Below are 18,709 nucleotides of genomic sequence, written 5' to 3'. Positions count from 1 at the left end.
CTACCCCATTCCTTCTCTCTCCATGTGCCTCTTCCTACCCCCTTCCCAATCTCTATCCTGTAAGGTCCTTCTCTCCTCCATTCCTCGCCGTGATCTCGGACGTCCAGCCGGGCGCTCAGGTCACGGATTGCGTTCATGCGCCTTCGCTGCCTTGAGCGCCCAAATTGGGCGTACAGGCGTGCATTCATGCTTGAGCCATGACCTCGGACGTGCGTTCATGCATCTTCGCCGGCGGGGGCTGCTAGAAGCCGCCTCGCATGGGGAGCGCCCGATCCGCTCCGGGCTGCTGAAGCCGCTCTCGCCGCCGGCTTCCCCTGGGAGGCAGGGGAGCCGCGGTGAGCGCTTCGGGAGGAGGGGAGAGAGGACTGAGGCTGCTTCGGAGCTGTCAGCGGGAGACCGGAACCCATGGACACCCTTCTGCTGCTGCTGCTGGGGGCTTGCGTGGCCAGGGCAGGTGAGCGGGGGCTGGGGGAAAGTTTGCCCGTGAAATTTCGTCTCTCTCTTGCCCGCCCGAAGGAGGCGGAAAATCGGAGCTGCGCACACAGGTGCTTTGTTGCGCTCCCTGCCGCCGATCGCCGGCTGCTGGGGCTTGCCTGATGCTTGTTAAGCTGGCAATGCCAGAGCGTAATACAGAAATGATTTTCGCCCTGCGCCTCGCTTTATTTTTTGTAATAATTTTTCCCCCTTGTGCGAGAAGCATTTTTTTCTGTTGATTGGGTTGGTTTGGGACTGAGCGGCTAAGTTCACCACACTAACGCCAGGGTCAGGGTAGGCGGTTAATTTGCAGGTTAAAGACGCGGCAAAATAGCTGGTTAAAAAGGCGATAATCTGGGTGCACATCACTGTATCGGAGGGAATAGCTAATCCGAACATTAACATATCATATATATGCCGCGGGTGGAAAGGGATAAGCGTCAATTTCAAGAAGCGGTAAGGACGCGTAAAACCGGATACTGAATCGCGGGTTAGACATACGTGTCCAAATTGTGCGTACAAAGCGGTTTAGAAACAGGGTAACCGCGGCCGCGCTTTACTGTATCAGCCTGTTTATGGGCTATTCCACCAACTCTTCTCAATGTGGCCTTCTCTGTCTCATAAGAACATAAGAAGTTGCAGGGTCCATCAAGCCCAGCATCCTGTTTCCAACAGTGGCCAATCCAGGTTACAAGTACCCGGCAAGAACCCAAAACACTAAATAGATCCCATGCTACTAATGGCAGCAATAGCAGTGGCTATTCCCTAGGTCAAATTGATTAATAGCAGTTAATGGACATCTCCAAGAACTTAACCAAACCTTTTTTTTTAAACACAGCTATACTAACTGCCCTAACCATATCTTCTTGCAACAAATTCCAGAGCCTAATTGTGCGTTGAGTGAAAAATAATTTTCTGTGATTAGTTTTAAATGTGCTACTTGCTAACTTCATGGAGTGCCACCTAGTCCTTCTATTATCAGAAAGAGTTTGGGATGTGAATCGTGTGATCGATCGTCTTAATGATCGATTTTGGCTTGGGGGTGGAGGGAAATCTGATCGTCATCGTTTTGTTTTTTTTTAATTGTAAAAAATCGTAAATCGGGGGAGGGCGGGAAAACCAGCACACCAAAACAACCCTAAAACCCACCCCGACCCTTTAAAATAAATCCCCCACCCTCCCGAAGCCCCCCAAAATGTTTTAAATTACCTGGGGTCCAGTGAGGGGGGTCCCGGCGCGATCTCCTGCTCTCGGGCCACGGCTGCGTTAATAGAAATGGCGCCGGTGGCCCTTTGCCCTTACCATATGACAGGGCAAAGGTAGCACCGGCGCCATTTTGGTTCCTGTCACCCGACGTCACGAGTGCAGCAGATCGCTCCCGGACCCCCGCTGGACCCCAATTCTGGTCACCGCATCTCAAAAAATATATTGTTGCAGTGGAGAAGGTATAGAAATAGGAGACCAAAATGATAAAGGGGATGATATGGCTCTCCTATGAGGAAAGGCTAAAGAAGGCTCTCCTATGAGGAAAGGCTAAAGGCCGGCGCCATTTTGCCCTCACTATGTCGACATAGTGAGGGCAAAAGTAGCCCCGGCACCATTTTGAATATTGGCAATACGGCCCGCGTGCAGGAGGTCGCTCCCGGACCCCTGCTGGACTTTTGGCAAGTCTTGTGGGGGTCAGAAGGCCCCCCCCCCAAGCTGGCCAAAAGTCCCTGGGGGTCCAGCGGGGTTCCAGGAGCGATCTCCTGCACTCGTGACGTCGGGTGACAGGAACCAAAATGGCGCCGGCGCTACCTTTGCCCTGTCATATGGTTAGGGCAAAGGACCACCGGCGCCATTTCTATTAACGCAGCCGTGGCCCGAGAGTGGGAGATCGCGCCGGGACCCCCCACTGGACCCCAGGTAATTTAAAACATTGTGGGGGGCTTCAGGAGGGTGGGGGATTTGTTTTAAAGGGTCGGGGTGGGTTTTAGGGTTGTTTTGGTGTGACGGTTTTCCCGCCCTCCCCCCTCCCCCGATTTACGATTTTTTTGACGATAAATCGGGGGAATTGCTATTGTATCGCGGCTCTAACGATTTTTGACGATTTAAAATATATCTGACGATTGTTTTAAATCATCAAAAAACGATTCACATCCCTAGAAAGAGTAAATAAAAGATTCACATTTACCTGTTCTAGACCTCTCATGATTTTATAGACCTCTATCATATCGCCGCTCAGCTGTCTCTTCTCCAAGCTGAACAGCCTTAACTTCTTTAGCCTTTCCTCATAGGAGAGCCATATCATCCCTTTTATCATTTTGGTCTCCTATTTCTATACCTTCTCCACTGCAACAATATATTTTTTGAGATGCGGTGGCCAGAATTGTACACAGTATTCAAGGTGCAATCTCATCATGGAGCAATATAGGAGGCATTAAGACATTTTCAGTTTTATTCACCATTCCCTTCCTAATAATTCATAACATTCTGTTTTGCTTTTTTGACTGCCACAGCACACTGAGCTGACAATTTCAATGTATTATCCACTATGATGATCAGATCTTTTTCCTGGGTGGTAGCACCTAATATGGAACCTAACATTGTGTAACTACAGCATGGGTTAGTTTTCCCTATATGCATCACCTTGCACTTGTCTACATTAAATTTCATCTGCCATTTGGATGCCCAATCTTCCAGTCTCACAAGTTCTCCTGCAATTTATCCCAATCAGCTTTTGTTATAACTACTCTGAATAATTTTGTATCATCTGCAAATTTGATTACCTCGTTCATCGTATTCCTTTCCAGATCATTTATAAATATATTGAAAAGTACAGATTCCTGAGGCACTCCACTGTTTACCCTTTTCCATTGAGAAAATTGACCATTTAATTCTACTCTGTTTCCTGTCTTTTAACCAGTTTGTAATCCACAAAAGGACTTCGACTCCTATCTCATGACTTTTTTTAGTTTTCTTAGCAGGCTCTGATGAGGAACTTTGTTGAATGCCTTCTGAAAATGCAAATACACTACATCTACAAGATCACTTTTATCCACATGTTTATTAACCCCTTCAAAAAACTGAAGCAGATTTGTGAGGCAAGACTTCCTTTGGGTAACTCCATGCTGATTGGGTTCCATTTAATTGTCTTTCTATAAGCTCTGTGATTTTGATCTTTAGAATAGTTTCCACGATTTTTCCTGGCACTGAAGATAGGCTCACTGGTCTATAGTTTTCCAGATTACCTCGGAGCCCTTTTTAAATATTGGTGTTACATTTGCCACCCTCCAGTCTTCAGGTACAATGTATGCTTTTAATGATAAGTTACAAATTGTAACTAATAGATCTGAAATTTCATTTCTGAGTTCCTTCAGAACCCTGGGGTGCATACCATCCGGTTCAGGTGATTTGTTACTCTTTAATTTGTCAATCAGGCCTACTACATCTTTCAGTTTCACATTGATTTGGTTCAGTTCATCAGACACATCACCCTTGAAACTCACACCCGGAACTGGTATCTCTCCAACATCCTCATTAGTAAACCCAGAGCAAAGATTTCATTTAGCCTTTCTGCAATTCTCTTATATTCTCTAAGAGCCCCTTTAACCCTTCGGTCATCTAATGGTCCAACTGACTTCCTCACATGCTTCCTGCTTCAGATATATTTAAAAATGTTTTTAGTATGAATTTTGCCTCTACAACCAACTTCATTTCAAATTCTCTCTTAGCCTGTCTTATCAATGCTTTTACATTTAACAATATTTACGTTTTTTCCTATTCTCTTCAGACGGATCCTTCTTCCAATATTTGAAGGATGTTTTTTGGCTAAAATAACCTCTTTCACCTCACCTTATAACCATGTCAGTAATCATTTTGCCTTCCTTCTACCTTTCTTAAAGTGTGGAATACATATGCACTGTGCTTCTAAGATGGTAATTCTAAAAATGTCCACGCCTGTTGTACACTTTTAACTTTTACAGCTGCACCTTTCAGTTTTTTTCTAACTATTTTCCTCATTTTATCAAAAGTTCCCTTTTGAAAATTTAGTGTTAGAGCTGTAGATTTACATATTGTCTCCCATTAGTTCAAATTTGATCATATTATGATAAATATTGCCAAGTGGCCCCACGACTGTTACATCTCTCACCAAATCCTGCATTCCACTAAGAATTAGAACTAAAATAGCTCCCTCTCTCATTGGTTCCTGAACCAATTGCTCCATGAAGCAGTCATTTATTCCATCTAGGAACTTTACATCTCTAGCACGTCCTGATGTTACATTTACCAAGTCAATACTGGGGTAATTGAAATCACCTATTATTACTACACTGCAAAATTTGTTAGCTTCTTTGATTTCTCTTAGCATTTCATCATCATTTTGGCCAGGTGGCTGGCAGTATACTCCTATCACTATACTCTTATCCAACACACATGGGATTTCTACCCATATAGTTTCTACTGTGCATTTAGTCTCTTGTATGATCTTTATCCTGTTGGATTCCTGGACATAAAGCATCACATCCCCACAAGTTGATCCTCCCTATCATTGTGATATAATTTGTATCCAGATATAGCACTGTTTCATTAGTTATCCTCCTTCCACCAGGTCTCTCAGACACTAATTATGTCTATCTCATCAATCATTGCTGTACATTCCAACTCTCCCATCTTACTTCTTAGACTTCTGGCATTGGCATACAAACCTAGTGGTTAGAGCAGTGGGTTACAAACCAGGAGACCATGGTTCGAGTCCTGCTGTCACTCCTTGTGACCTTGGGCAAGTCACTTTGCCCTCCATTGCCTCAGGTACAAAACATAGGGGTGGATTTATCAAAATGCGGTAAGTACCGCACGCGATAGCAAAAGGGGCATGTTTTATGCTAATATAGCATTTATCACAATTTGTGCTAATTACCTGTGTGAAGAGCTAAGTTAGTGCAAATTGTGATACCATTTCAGATTCTGTGATAAGTGCCAGACCTGTTGTATTTCCTGCATTCAACCACTGGGGGACCATTTGTAATGGTCCAGAGAGAGAGAGAGAGAGAGAGAGAGAGATGAGAGAGAGAGAGGAGAGAGAGAAGAGGAGAGCGAGAGAGAGAGAGAGAGAGAGAGAGAGGAGAGCACCTGGCCATAATATCAAGGCCCATAGGTAGGTATTTGTATCCCTATGTAGGCCCACCTAGTAACTCGAGGTGGGGATTAGGTAAGAGTGTAGGGGTTTAAGGGCCACTTTGACCTTCTACGTGACACCTACGAACAGAACAGTGGCTCTTGTGAAGATTTGCTGGCCTTCGGAGTGAGGAAACTCACTCAAGATGAGATTTGGGCAATGTTCTCTCAACCTAGCTTGATGGACTCTCTACCTGGGTAACATAAGGCGAAACGCCTATTGCATTTTGAAAATGACCCCTTAGATTGTAAGCCCTTCTGGGGATAGGGAAATATCTACAGTACCTGAATGTAAACCAATGTGATATCTCAGATTAAATGTTGGTATATAAAAATAATAAATAAATAAATAAATTTCAAAGTATGTGTCTTGTTTGTATTAACAACTTGCTTTTCAGTTGTTAGGGATAATTTGGAACCAGGTGATTCTTTACTTATAGGCTCAGGTGATTCTTTACTTAGAGACACATGGACTACTTTTGCTTTTAATCTCTCTGTTGTGATGCCCTAAAACTCCTGTTTCATTAGTATCCTTTGAAGATACCTTCCTCTGATCCATGCACTGCTGAGTTACTGTCGGATTTCCCCCTTGTTCTAGTTTTAAAACTGCTCTATCTCCTTTTTAAAAGTTAGCCCCAGCAGCCTGGTTCCACTCTGGTTACAGTGGAGGCTGTCCTTTCAGAATCATCTCCCCCTTCTCCAAAAGCTTGTCCAGTTCCTTACAAAACTGAATCCCTCTTCCCTGCACCATTGTCTCTTCCATGCATTGAGATCTGCTTTCCTCTGGTACCTGCACATGGAACAGGGAACATTTCAGAGAATGCTACCCTTGAGGTTCTGGATTTCAGCTTTCTACCTAAAATCCTAAATTTGGCTTCCAGAGCCTCCCTCCCACATTTTCAGATGTCATTGGTGCCCATATGTACCATATCAGCCGGCTCCTCCCCAGCATTGTCTAAAATCCTATCTTGTGACATGTGAGGTCCTCCTCCTTCTTACCGAGCAGTCAAGTTACCAGGAGGTCTTCACGTCCTCCAGCCACCCAGATATGTACATTTCTCTCTCAGTGCCTTTACCAGGATTCCTTTAGCTGTTTTTTCTGTCATTGCTAGATTAACATTGGGGGGAATCCAACTGCAACAAGGGCCTGAATCTGCTTTGCTCCTCCCATAACCACTGCCCTCTACGGTACCATGGCCTCACACTAACTCTATCAGCCCTGGTGTCATTGGGAAAGCCAGCAGCCTGCATCGCAGACTTCCCTCTCAACTGTCTTCTTTCACAGAAGGGGGAGAACTTGTCACCAGTGCCGCTACATGATGATGCCTATCTGTCTTCTCAATCATGGCTTTCCCCCGTCATGGCTTCCAACTGTCAACAGGTCCTTTTTTCTTCATGCTGTACTTATATTGTGGCTTTCAGTTGCCAGCATGATTTCTTCACCTCTGCAGGAGCTGCTCTTTTCTACTTACTGACTTCTCCCCTCTCAGAGCAGTGATGTTCTGTGTCAAATCAGCAGGCCCTTCTTCAACCCAGCCTGAAGGTACTAGACCCAAATCTCTCCATGATCACCTCTTGGCCTATCTAGCCTATGGACCTCTTCCCTGAACCCAAGCAATTTGTATTTTAATCTATTTACAGTAAGACAGGACCCAAATGCAAGCATAATGGGTTCCTACTGTGGGAGATAGCCCTGGTAGGGGTAAATGCTCAATTGGGCAAGATTGAGTTGGGGGTGGCGGGGTATGTGACAGAGTGCACCCCAGAAACTCTCAGAACACCATACAGGACTGGTCCCAGCTATCCTGTCCCGGTCCATCTTAAGGAACAGCAATCCAGGTATAGGGTGGCTCTCCTAGGAGGACTGTAGCTTAGATTCTGTAGGAGGACTGTAGCTTAGATTCAGTGGAGAGTAGAGAAAAACCCTGGGAGAAGAGGAGAGGCAGCCCCTGCAAAGATAACTGACCTACTGCTGATTGCTGAATGTTTGAGAAATAGTGCTGAGATAAGCAGCTTCTCCTATTCATTTGACTGTAAATAATAACCTTTGTATAAGAGACACCTGGAGTCCAGAATGAAATCTGTCCTTGAGCCAGATTTCAGTCACAATCCTATTATCTTTATTTTCTGGAGAATCTGATTTCAACATTTGCTATCCAGCATGCACTCTGAACGCACAACCTTTCATACAGTTTTTCACTTTAATGTATCCACAATTTTCAAGCAAAGACATGTTTCAGAGACAGAATTACAACATTTTCCCCCAATGGCTATAAAAATATCAAATTCAATTTAATAAAACTGGAAGAACTATTTGAACTGTAGTGGAATCTTTGCAGTAAAAATATTAGTTTGTGCTGCAGTCATAAATTACTAAACTAATTATCTAGTTGCAGGCATAGCTGAATCATTCAAAGGGGTAATTAGCAATCAGACATAATGAGTACTGTTACTATTTCTTGTCATACTGTATTTAGCTTTCAAGCAGCCTAGAGGAACAGAATTATTTCCTACCCTTCTCAGAGGGTATTACTGCTATATTGAGTGCATCAGCCCATATTATTACTCCCAGTAGTTTAATTCTTCACTGGACTGCACATTTCTGATTTCTCTTGTCAAATTTTGCCCACATCTCCTGAGTCCTTTTAGCCAGACATTTTCACAGCAATGTACTGTCAGTATAAATATAAACTGTAGAATAACAAAATTATGCATCAACATTATTAGTTTAATATCTTTCCTATGTATCAAAAACTACATTTGTAAGGCAGCTAATATTGCCCTGGAGTCTGTAATCTGAATGTATAAATTTATTAATTCTATAATAGTAATTTGAATTGTAAATACTTCACACAAAGAAATGCATTTGGCTATAAATGTTGTCCTGTAATATCAAAGATTGCTGTGGTATAAAAAAAAATCTGCTATCCTTTTTTTACATTACAAAAGAATATTTTCATATCTCTCCGGGTTCATTTGCACAAAACTGTTCATTTTCATTCTTTCAACTGACAGATTGCTAAAAGCTTAAGCTTAAGCTTTCCTTTGGGCCTGATGTCCTATCTTGTGTCTATGCCACAAGAAGCCAATATTCAATAGGCCATTTAGTAGACAAGTTATCCGGCTAAAGTTAGCTGAATAACTTGTCCCATATATTCAGTGGAATAAATATCCCGCTGAATATACTTGCTTAAAGTTATCTGGCTGCATGTAGCTGGCTAACCTAATAACCTAATTGGCTATGTTTGAATATAGCTGTTTAGGTTTTTAAGTTATCCGGCCTTGTGTGGCCAGATGTCTTGCTACTTATCTGGATAGCTTCAAAAGATATCCGAGTAAGTAGCGCTATAAACAATGCAAAAAAAAAAAAAAGTAGACGACCTAGTGTCCATTTTTCTGTGTTCCCAAACAAAAATTTGTATCTGGCCCTGTTGGACCATGTACCGCCTACCCCCTCATCCCTTTTAAATTACTAAACAATGGTTCATGGGTGTGCGGATGCCCCCTTCCCCTTCCCCATCTATGATTCTTTCAATATTATATTTGGCTGTGGCCACCCCTTCCCCCCCCCCTCCACCCCCCACAGTATCAAGGGGCTGCGACAGACAAACCACCCCATTCCCCCAAACCCTGCCCCCATCCCCCACAAAGCATTAAAATTCCCTGCCAGGAGCGGGGTCCGAATGTACCCGCACCAGAGCTCCAGTGCCGCATCTGTTGGGAACAGCACTGTAAGCATAAACTGCCCACAGTGGGTGATTTACACCTCTAGTGCTGGAAGCGTAAATTAATGGTTACAAGGATATTTGGAGAAGGCAGAAGGAGAAACCTGCATATTCTATTCTTTCCATTTTCAAAATTGTCTCCGCCTCAAAGGGTAATATACTCATAAAGATCTGCAATTTTTATTTACCTCCATGAAGCCTTTACTCTAAATATATTTGCTCCTTTTCAGAGCAGAGGTAAGTTTGACCAGCCTCTCTTCTGCCTGCATAGCTCTCATTATTTTCTATGTTACATAATCTATTTCCTTTTACTCTATTCAATTCCACGCACGTCACTGCATTCATAAAATATGAGATTCATTTATTCAGGGTTTGCATAATCTCCAACACCAAGTCACGGGATAGCAATCTCAGTGGCCATATGCAGTTCACCTAATCCCTCACTGGAGTTAGTCAGCGGGCACTCTTCAACCATATGTGACATGGCTGGTATTTTGCCAGAACTGTAGTATGGACTGTTGTGAGGACTTCAGTAATGGATGCTGGCCTTTTGCAGTCCCTGCCCTGTCCAGAATCTGTTGAGCAAGGTCCATTAATGGGTGACTGATTCCAGACTAGAATGCAGTACTCTGCTGCACGGTATAAGATGACATGAGCTGACATCTCTTTGATGACCCAACTAGCTTGCACAGGAGATTGTTACCTGTCTTGACTTTCACTGATATGTTTACCAGGAGTTCATATCAGTGTCCAGTCCAATGTCATGCCCAGATAGATGGGCCAGAGATACTGTATGTGTGGATGTTGTTTATTGCATCAGCGGACTTCACTAGCAGAATGGGCCACACTCACAATGAACATGATGGCAAGGCACAGGGGCTGTAAATGTGGCATGGGCAGACAACCCAAAACCGAGGTGGCAAAGGAAACTACTTGTCCTTGTGATAATGGTGAGGGAGAAAGGGATGACGGTTGAAAGGGACAGAAAGTTGAAAGAGGGGAGGGAAGGGGTATAGGGTGAGAAAGAATGGGTTGAGGGGGAAGAGGGATAGGGAGAGAAGGATGAGGGATAAGAAGAGAAAGGGTGGGATGGGTGAGAAAGTGATGAGATGGTGGAGAGGAGAAAGGCAGGTGAAAGGCTGTTTCAAGAGAAATACTCATTTGACTGAAACATTTTTTGCAGGTTTCAGCTAGCAGTATTATAATAATCAATCATTTTGGAATGTATTTAATTTTGATTGTAATTTTTCAATGTATTCCCAGGCATAAAAAGTACAGGCATACATTCCCTTTGAAAACTGATATAACATTTCTTTTATTTATTTAAACATTTTCATATTCTGCAACTTCCATTAGTAAGTTCAGTATGGATTACATTGTATACATCCAAAATATCAATCAAATCACAATAGACATAAAATACTTCATATAAAATCTAATTAAAAGCCACATAAGTTACCCACAATGCAACAAAATAGCAATCCTTATTGGAGAATGCAGGTCTTTACAACCTGATCTAGATCTTTAAGGGATAATCTTCTAAAACTGTACTTTTTTCTTCAAAATCCCTGGGTACTTTTCTGCATAGATGCTGTATCAATTCTCAAAGAAAAAGGATGCACATACATTCCCTTTAAAAATTACCCAGGAAAAAGTACCCACGGAGATTTGTACCTGCTTTATCTACAGATACTTTTTTTCCTCAAAAACAACATACCTGGTTTTCAAATTGCATAACAAAGTGGACTCTGTCCTCGAAAGCTCATGCCTCAATAAATTGGTTAGTCTATTAAGGTGCCACCCACCTCTTGTCATTAAAACTATTTATGTTTTCATTCCCCAACCTAATCTGCCTCCAGGAACACCTCCACCCAGAGAGGTAGATCTTCAAAACTTACACGATCGCGTACTTTTGTTCGCGCCGCCGGCCTGTGCCAGGTTCTCTGAATGAGATTGCTGATTCTCTCTCTCTCTCTCTGTGCAAGTGGTCCCTGTTTAAGAGGCTGGCCCCACAGGTGGATGCAGTGGATCAACCCGACCCAACACACCTTTGGTCCTTTAGAACCAGGCACAATGTGAACCATTACATCGATCCATCATGCTATCAACTTGGAGGGCATACACCAAAGGATTATAATAGACCCCCATAACCATTGCTAGCTGAATGATCCTACCCCTGAATCTCTGGTGACAGACTACATCCTAAAAATGAAGCAGCAGGGTGTATCCAGGGGTCTGATGTGCATGCAATCTTTGTTAAAGTACAAGATGGTCAGGATGCTGTTCATACCTTCTTGGTCAAAAGAATCATGTTAGGGTGGACTCAGGAGATTTGTCCCACTATCACTTCCCAACTATGCTTGACACATAAGCAGCTAATAAGCCTAGTATGGCTTCCTAAATGTTTGAGATGGGGTATGCAAGTTTTTAGCTACAGTAAGCAGGATCGTGGAGAACTCAAGTCTGATGGCTTCCAATTTGAGCACATCAGATGGCAGACTGCTTATATATATTCACAAGTTCAAGGCAGACCAAATGGCCAAGGGGCAGATAGTAGTACTGGCATCAGTACCTTGTCTGATCACATACCTGGTCTGGATGACTTTGACCTATGTGATAATTAGGCTAACAAGGGAAAATACGCTTCTTTATTCACTAGAATATGTCCCTATGAGTAAGTTCCAGTGTGCAGTGGTCTTTAAGCATGCATTGGTTGTGGCTGGTTTGCAGTTTGATAATTACAGAATTCATTCATTCCAAACTGGAGTGGCTACAGAGCAGTTACCTCTGGTATGCCGAATGCCGATTGCTGAATTTTATTCTTAGGAATAACGTACTACAAGGTATATGTTTCTTACATAAGACAGATTGATGGGACTCCACCTATTAACTAATTGCTTAACTTTGCTTTTCTTCTTTTGCCTCTGTTATCCTCCAGCAGGCAGCAACGAGCCGCAATGGTCATTATGCGTCATAGGGCATTTCTTTGTTTCCCATGTGGAGAGGTGAGTCAGCAAGTTCGGCTGGGACTTGGGTGTTATGGCTCAGAAGTGAACTGTTCACGGATCAGCTGAGGGGGAATGTGTTAAGATTCAGTTGCTGCCCCTTCTGTACTGACTGCACATGGGATCGGTCCTACAAGATGCTTTGGAAATTCACCTTTTGGGCAACAACTTGGATAATTTGCTGAATATTATCCTGGCTAACAATATGAAGGATGACTTGTCTTCCCTTTCAGCTGAGGTCCCCAAGACACATATCTATTGGTTGGAAATTGCCTCTTGCCACCTGTTCATCTGCAGGAGATTCTGGATTAGAAGAAGTCTTACTAAGTAAAAAGAAAGATTGGCAAGGATGTTGAATTCTAAGGGAGACTTCGTATCCATCATGAGTAGACTGAGCTGCCCTGACCTAATCAGGAAGATAGTGTACATCTGTCATACCTGGAACAGGACCTCTTCCTGAATCACTGCAGAAAGCAGTACTGACAGTCCAGAGCTAAAGGGTTGATTGGGTATTAGGGTCACAGTCATTGTAGGTAAAGAGGAGAGGATCCTCTCACATGCTCCACACACCCCAATTGGGGTGCAGTTTGTGGATTACTTCTCCTTTGGTGCATTGTTTCAGTTTAATAGATGGGGGAAGGTAGACTAGGGGGAGGGATCGGAAAGGCTCACAAGTAAATAGTCTGCAGCTAGGGTTGTAGCCTTGGCAACATCGAAGCAGGCTGACATTAATGGGTTTTGTGGCGTGAGATACGAAGGAATCTGAGGATCGTATACCTCAGTTCGTAAAGGGGGGGGGGGGGGTGCGATAGTCTTGTTGTGTGTGGTGGTTGCCTGGTGAAACTTTTGCTCCCCTCATCCCCCGAGGTCCTCAACAACAGCAAGGAAGGTCCTGCTGAGATGAGGTGGGCCTGGAAGCCAGAGCAGTGGGTCCTGAAGTATCCTCCCTGCAAAACAAGAGGAGGGCATGGCAGATTTAGGTACTAGATTGGCTCAAGCACCTAGATTAGATTCCAATGTTAGGTATCTAATGAAAAGCTGTGGCCATGATTTCCACTGGTTAACATGTCCATATGTTTGTTCTTTTGTTGGATGAATCCTTCGTGGCGAAGATGCAGCAGTACCCTGGAAAGATCATGGTTGACCCTGGTTATAACAAATAACACCACTAGCAGAAGTGCCTGTCAGAAATGGAAGAAAGTGGCATCCATGCACGTAGCCTCCCTGCCCCAAAAGTGGACACAGATTTTTATCCTCTTTCTGTACCAAATACAGAATGTATGGCTGTGCAGTACACATATATTTATCATGTTTCTCCGACACAGTATGCATACTTTCATCACATTGCTCCACCAAATCTAGAATGCACAGGTGCACAGTGCCTGTACTTCCACCCCCATCTCTCTATAACAGAATGCATACTTTTATCCTGTTTCGCTCTAATGGCACAGGTACTTCAACCCCATTTTGCTGTAATGACATGCATACTTTTAGCTTATTTTACAAAAATGGTGTGCATAATTTTGCCCTGTTCTCTTACCACTAAGATGACATCATACTGCAAGTGGCTTTTACCCCATTTCTCCATAACAGCATGCGCACTTTCATCCCGTGGACAAGTGGAAGCTGTGCAAAACAACAAAATCTGTTTTAAGGTAGATTTTTCCCTTAATGCATTTTCTCGAGGGACATTTTTGAGTGGATTATTGAAACAAAAGTGGAAGGAACCAAAATCAGTCACCACATGTGCCAAAAATAGATGCCAATTATGCTTTTTTTCCAAACACAAACAGTGGCACTCACACATTTAGCAAATTATATGTAAAGGGATAGAGATGTGAATCGTGTCCTCGATCGTCTTAACGATCGATTTCGGCTGGGAGGGGGAGGGAATCGTATTGTTGCCGTTTGTGTGTGTAAAGTATCGTGATAATCGTTAAAATCGTGAGCCGGCACACTAAAACCCCCTAAAACCCACCCCCGACCCTTTAAATTAAATCCCCCCCCCAATGCCTTAAATTACCTGGTGGTCCAGTGGCACACTAAAACCCCCTAAAACCCACCCTGACCCTTTAAATTAAATCCCCTCACCCTCCCTCACCCCCCCCAAATGCATTAAATTACCTGGGAGTCCTCCGTAGCGGCGGTCCGTGGCTAAATCGGGGGAAGGGGGAGAGCACGAAAACCAGCACACTAAATCGTGAGGTCTTCAGCCGGCGCCATTTTTCAAAATGGCCGCCGCAAAATGGCGGCGGCCATAGACGAAAACGATTCGAAGCAAGAGGTCATTCCGGACCCCCGCTGGACTTTTGGCAAGTCTTGTGGGGGTCAGGAGGCCCCCCCAAGCTGGCCAAAAGTTCCTGGGGGTCCAGCGGGGGTCAAGGAGCGATTTCTTGCCGCGAATCGTTTTCCGTACGGAAAATGGCGCCGGCCATACGCGAGAGGTCCGGACCTCGCTGAACGACCTCCTGCAGTCGATCTCCTGCCGGCGCCATTTTCCGTACGGAAAACGATTCGCGGCAAGAAATCGCTCCTTGATCCCCGCTGGACCCCCAGGAACTTTTGGCCAGCTTGGGGGGGCCTCCTGACCCCCACAAGACTTGCCAAAAGTCCAGCGGGGGTCCGGAACGAACTCTTGCTTCGAATCGTTTTCATCTATGGCCGCCGCCATTTTGCGGCGGCCATTTTGAAAAATGGCGCCGGCTGAAGACCTCACGATTTAGTGTGCCGGTTTTCGTGCTCTCCCCCTTCCCCCGATTTAGCCACGGACCGCCGCTATGGAGGACTACCAGGTAATTTAATGCATTTGGGGGGGGGTTCGGGAAGGTGGGGGAATTTAATTTAAAGGGTCGGGGTGGGTTTTAGGGGGTTTTAGTGTGCCGGTTTTCCTGCCCTCCCCCTTCCCCCGATTTACGATTTTTTGACGATAAATCGGGGGAATTGGTATTGTATCGTGGCCCTAACGATTTTTGACGATTTAAAATATATCGGACGATATTTTAAATCGTCAAAAAATGATTCACATCCCTATAAAGGGATATGCAGTCTACAAGTGACTAAATCAATTTACAGAATGCTAGGCATTACTTGGTGTAAAAAAAAAAGATGTCACAATATTTAAAAGCAAGAAGGAATAGGGAGAGAATTCAAACTGCACAATCATTGCATGATAAGTTAATATTTAACAATAATAAGATTTCCCAACAGTTTATGAAGTATTATTTCAATCTGCATCGGTCTGAAACTATGACAGTAACTTTTAAACAGGGGTGCACATGTAATCATGTTTGCTGGCTCACATTCAAGGATGCATCCATTTGATAACATACATGCATGTATGCTCATATGTTCTAAAATAGCCTGGGCATGCATACATGTGCATGCAATTTTAAATGGATGTGCGCAAATGCAGCTTCTACCGCATAAATGGGGAATTTTACAGGGAATGCATAGCTAGTTTTCCCAGTTCATTCCCATTTCGCCCAGCTAAGGGATGGGACTTCCAAACATCTCCTAGTTGAATAGCCTCCCTTCCCCTCTGTTAGCTCCAACCCCACTGACTGGCCTAGATAATTTTGATTTAATACTCACATGCTACCCATAGCAGAAGTAAATTTACAGGGCAGGGAACCCTGGTGCGTGCAAGGATGCGTAAGTAAGTATTTGCACGCACATTTCTTGGCCAGGGCCCAACCCACCCATGCCCTGCCAAGCCCATGCTCTTCCCCCTTTTAGAAATTTTTTACTTGTGTGCGCAGAGGGAGATACGTGTGTCCATGGGCGGCTTTTAAAATTGCTTGGCGCGCACCGCCCCAACTTATGCTTGTAACTCCCGATTTTGTCACACACACAGGGCTTTTAAAATTCGCCTTTTAGATGGTAACTTTTAAACAGGTGAGTGGCTGCACACATGCGCAGGTGGCCGGCTCACGTCCAGAGACGCATCCCTTTAGTGTAATACCGAGGATATTAATGCATTTCTTATTATATTAGATTTGCCTCAGTTAAATCTGAAGGATAAAAGGAAATTGGAATCTATAGCTACAGAGATGGAAAGTCAGGAAATCAATACGGGAGTAATTCTGAGTAGCCCGCCTGGATGCGATGTACTCATGGATTTTTTTATATGCATACTTGGTAGTTACTTAACATTTTGATTTATATTCCACACTTTGTGACTGGTCAGTCACTTCAAAGTGGATTATATTCAGGTACAATAGGTATTTCCTGTTCCCAGAGGGCTTACAATCTAGTAGTGAGATTTACTAAGTTGAACTATGCCATCAATGCATACCGTAGTGATATTACACATTATTTTGGCACAAACAAGTCCATATTACAAAGAGCTGCTTTGCATGCAAATTGCATGCATATATTTTGTAAATGCATACAAAACAGCTAATGCATAGGTAATCCTATACTAGTAAAAATGTGGCATGCCAAAAATCTGGCAAGCTACATTATTTCATCTACAACTCAGGAGTTGTAGATATTTTCCCATGGGAGCATCGAGATGCTAATGCATGTCCCAATGCTCCCATGCTGATATTTAAAGCCCATGCAGCCCAAAAATAAGCTCCCTTCCCACATGCCAAAATCAACCCAGGGGTCTGATGAGACTCTCCACCCACCCCCCTGCCACCTGTTGAGGTGGCTCCACAGGTCCCAAAGTTGAAAAATAATTTAACAATAATTGCATGGTGAAGCTACACCCCTTCCCAAACCCTCCCCTTTAAATAAATATGCCCCCCCCCCCCAGATTCTAAATCCCCACAAAGCATCTTGCCCCATCCCCTCTCAACATTAAAAGCAGTCTCTGGTATCTAGTGGACCCATCCCACCTCCCAACTCCCCCACTTTCTTAAAAGGTCCCTGGTGTCTAGTTGCCCCTCTAGCCCACTGTTACGCTTGGGCTCCGGTCAGGAGTCGTGAACACCACCCAGCAGGGTGGCTCCAGGTGGTGAGAGACAGGAAGCTAGAAACAGTGTCTGGTTCCAGGCTGGGTCAGGGCAGGCGGCAAGTAGCAGTGTCTGGGTTCAGGCTGGGTCAGGGCAGGCGGCAAGTAGCAGTGTCTGGGTCCAGGCTGGGTCAGGGCAGGCGGCAAGTAGCAATGTCTGGGTCCAGGCTGGGTCAGGGCAGGCGGCAAGTAGCAGTGTCTGGGTCCAGGCTGGGTCAGGGCAGGCGGCAGAGCAAGGCAGGTCAGAAGGCCCGTAGGCCACACACACACAGAAGGCCCGTAGGCCACACACACAGCAAGCAGGGCAAGGCAGGTCAGAAGGCCCGTAGGCCACACACACACAGAAGGCCCGTAGGTCACACACAGTAAGCAGGGCAAGGCAGGTCAGAAGACCCGTAGGCCACACACACACACAGAAGGCCCGTAGGCCACACACAGTAAGCAGGGCAAGGCAGGTCAGAAGGCCCGTAGGCCACACACACACACAGAAGGCCCGTAGGCCACACACAGTAAGCAGGGCAAGGAAGGTCAGAAGGCCCGTAGGCCACACACACACAAAGGCCCGTAGGCCACACACAGTAAGCAGGGCAAGGCAGGTCAGAAGGCCCGTAGGCCACACACACACAGAAGGCCCGTAGGCCACACACAGTAAGCAGGGCAAGGCAGGTCAGAAGGCCCATAGGCCACACACACACAAAGGCCCGTAGGCCACACACAGTAAGCAGGGCAAGGCAGGTCAGAAGGCCCGTAGGCCACACACACACAGAAGGCCCGTAGGCCACACACACAGTAAGCAGGGCAAGGCAGGTCAGAAGGCCCGTAGGCCACACACACACACAGAAGGCCCGTAGGCCACACACAGTAAGCAGGGCAAGGCAGGTCAGAAGGCCCGTAGGCCACACACACACACAGAAGGCCCGTAGGCCACACACAGTACGCAGGGCAAGGCAGGTCAGAAGGCCCGTAGGCCACGCAAGGCAAGGCAAGGAATAAGGCCCGAAGGCCGCGCAAGGCAAGGCAAGGCAAGGAATAAGGCCCGAAGGCCGCGCAAGGCAAGCCAAGGCAAGGAATAAGGCCCGAAGGCCGCGCAAGGCAAGGCAAGGAATAAGGCCCGAAGGCCGCGCAAGGCAAGGGAAGGTCCAGGGACCAAATGCACAGCAAGCAAGGAAGGCTAGAGCAGGGAGCCCAGGCGAGCTCGATGCCGAAGCACTGAGGGAACTGTCAGGCAGGGTTATAAGGGACAGCCAAGAACATAGAGAGGAGAAGGGAGATGGACTGGGCCTGTCAGGAGATCCAGCTCTAGAGGGACCCCTGGTGGTGAGGCGGTTGCACAGCAGCCATAGCCGTAACACCCACCCCTTGGACATCCATATATTCCTTCAGAAGACATA

This window comes from Rhinatrema bivittatum, chromosome 2 (assembly GCF_901001135.1).
Source record: "Rhinatrema bivittatum chromosome 2, aRhiBiv1.1, whole genome shotgun sequence".
Taxonomy (NCBI): Eukaryota; Metazoa; Chordata; class Amphibia; order Gymnophiona; family Rhinatrematidae; genus Rhinatrema; species Rhinatrema bivittatum.
Note: the sequence above shows the minus strand (reverse complement) of the source record.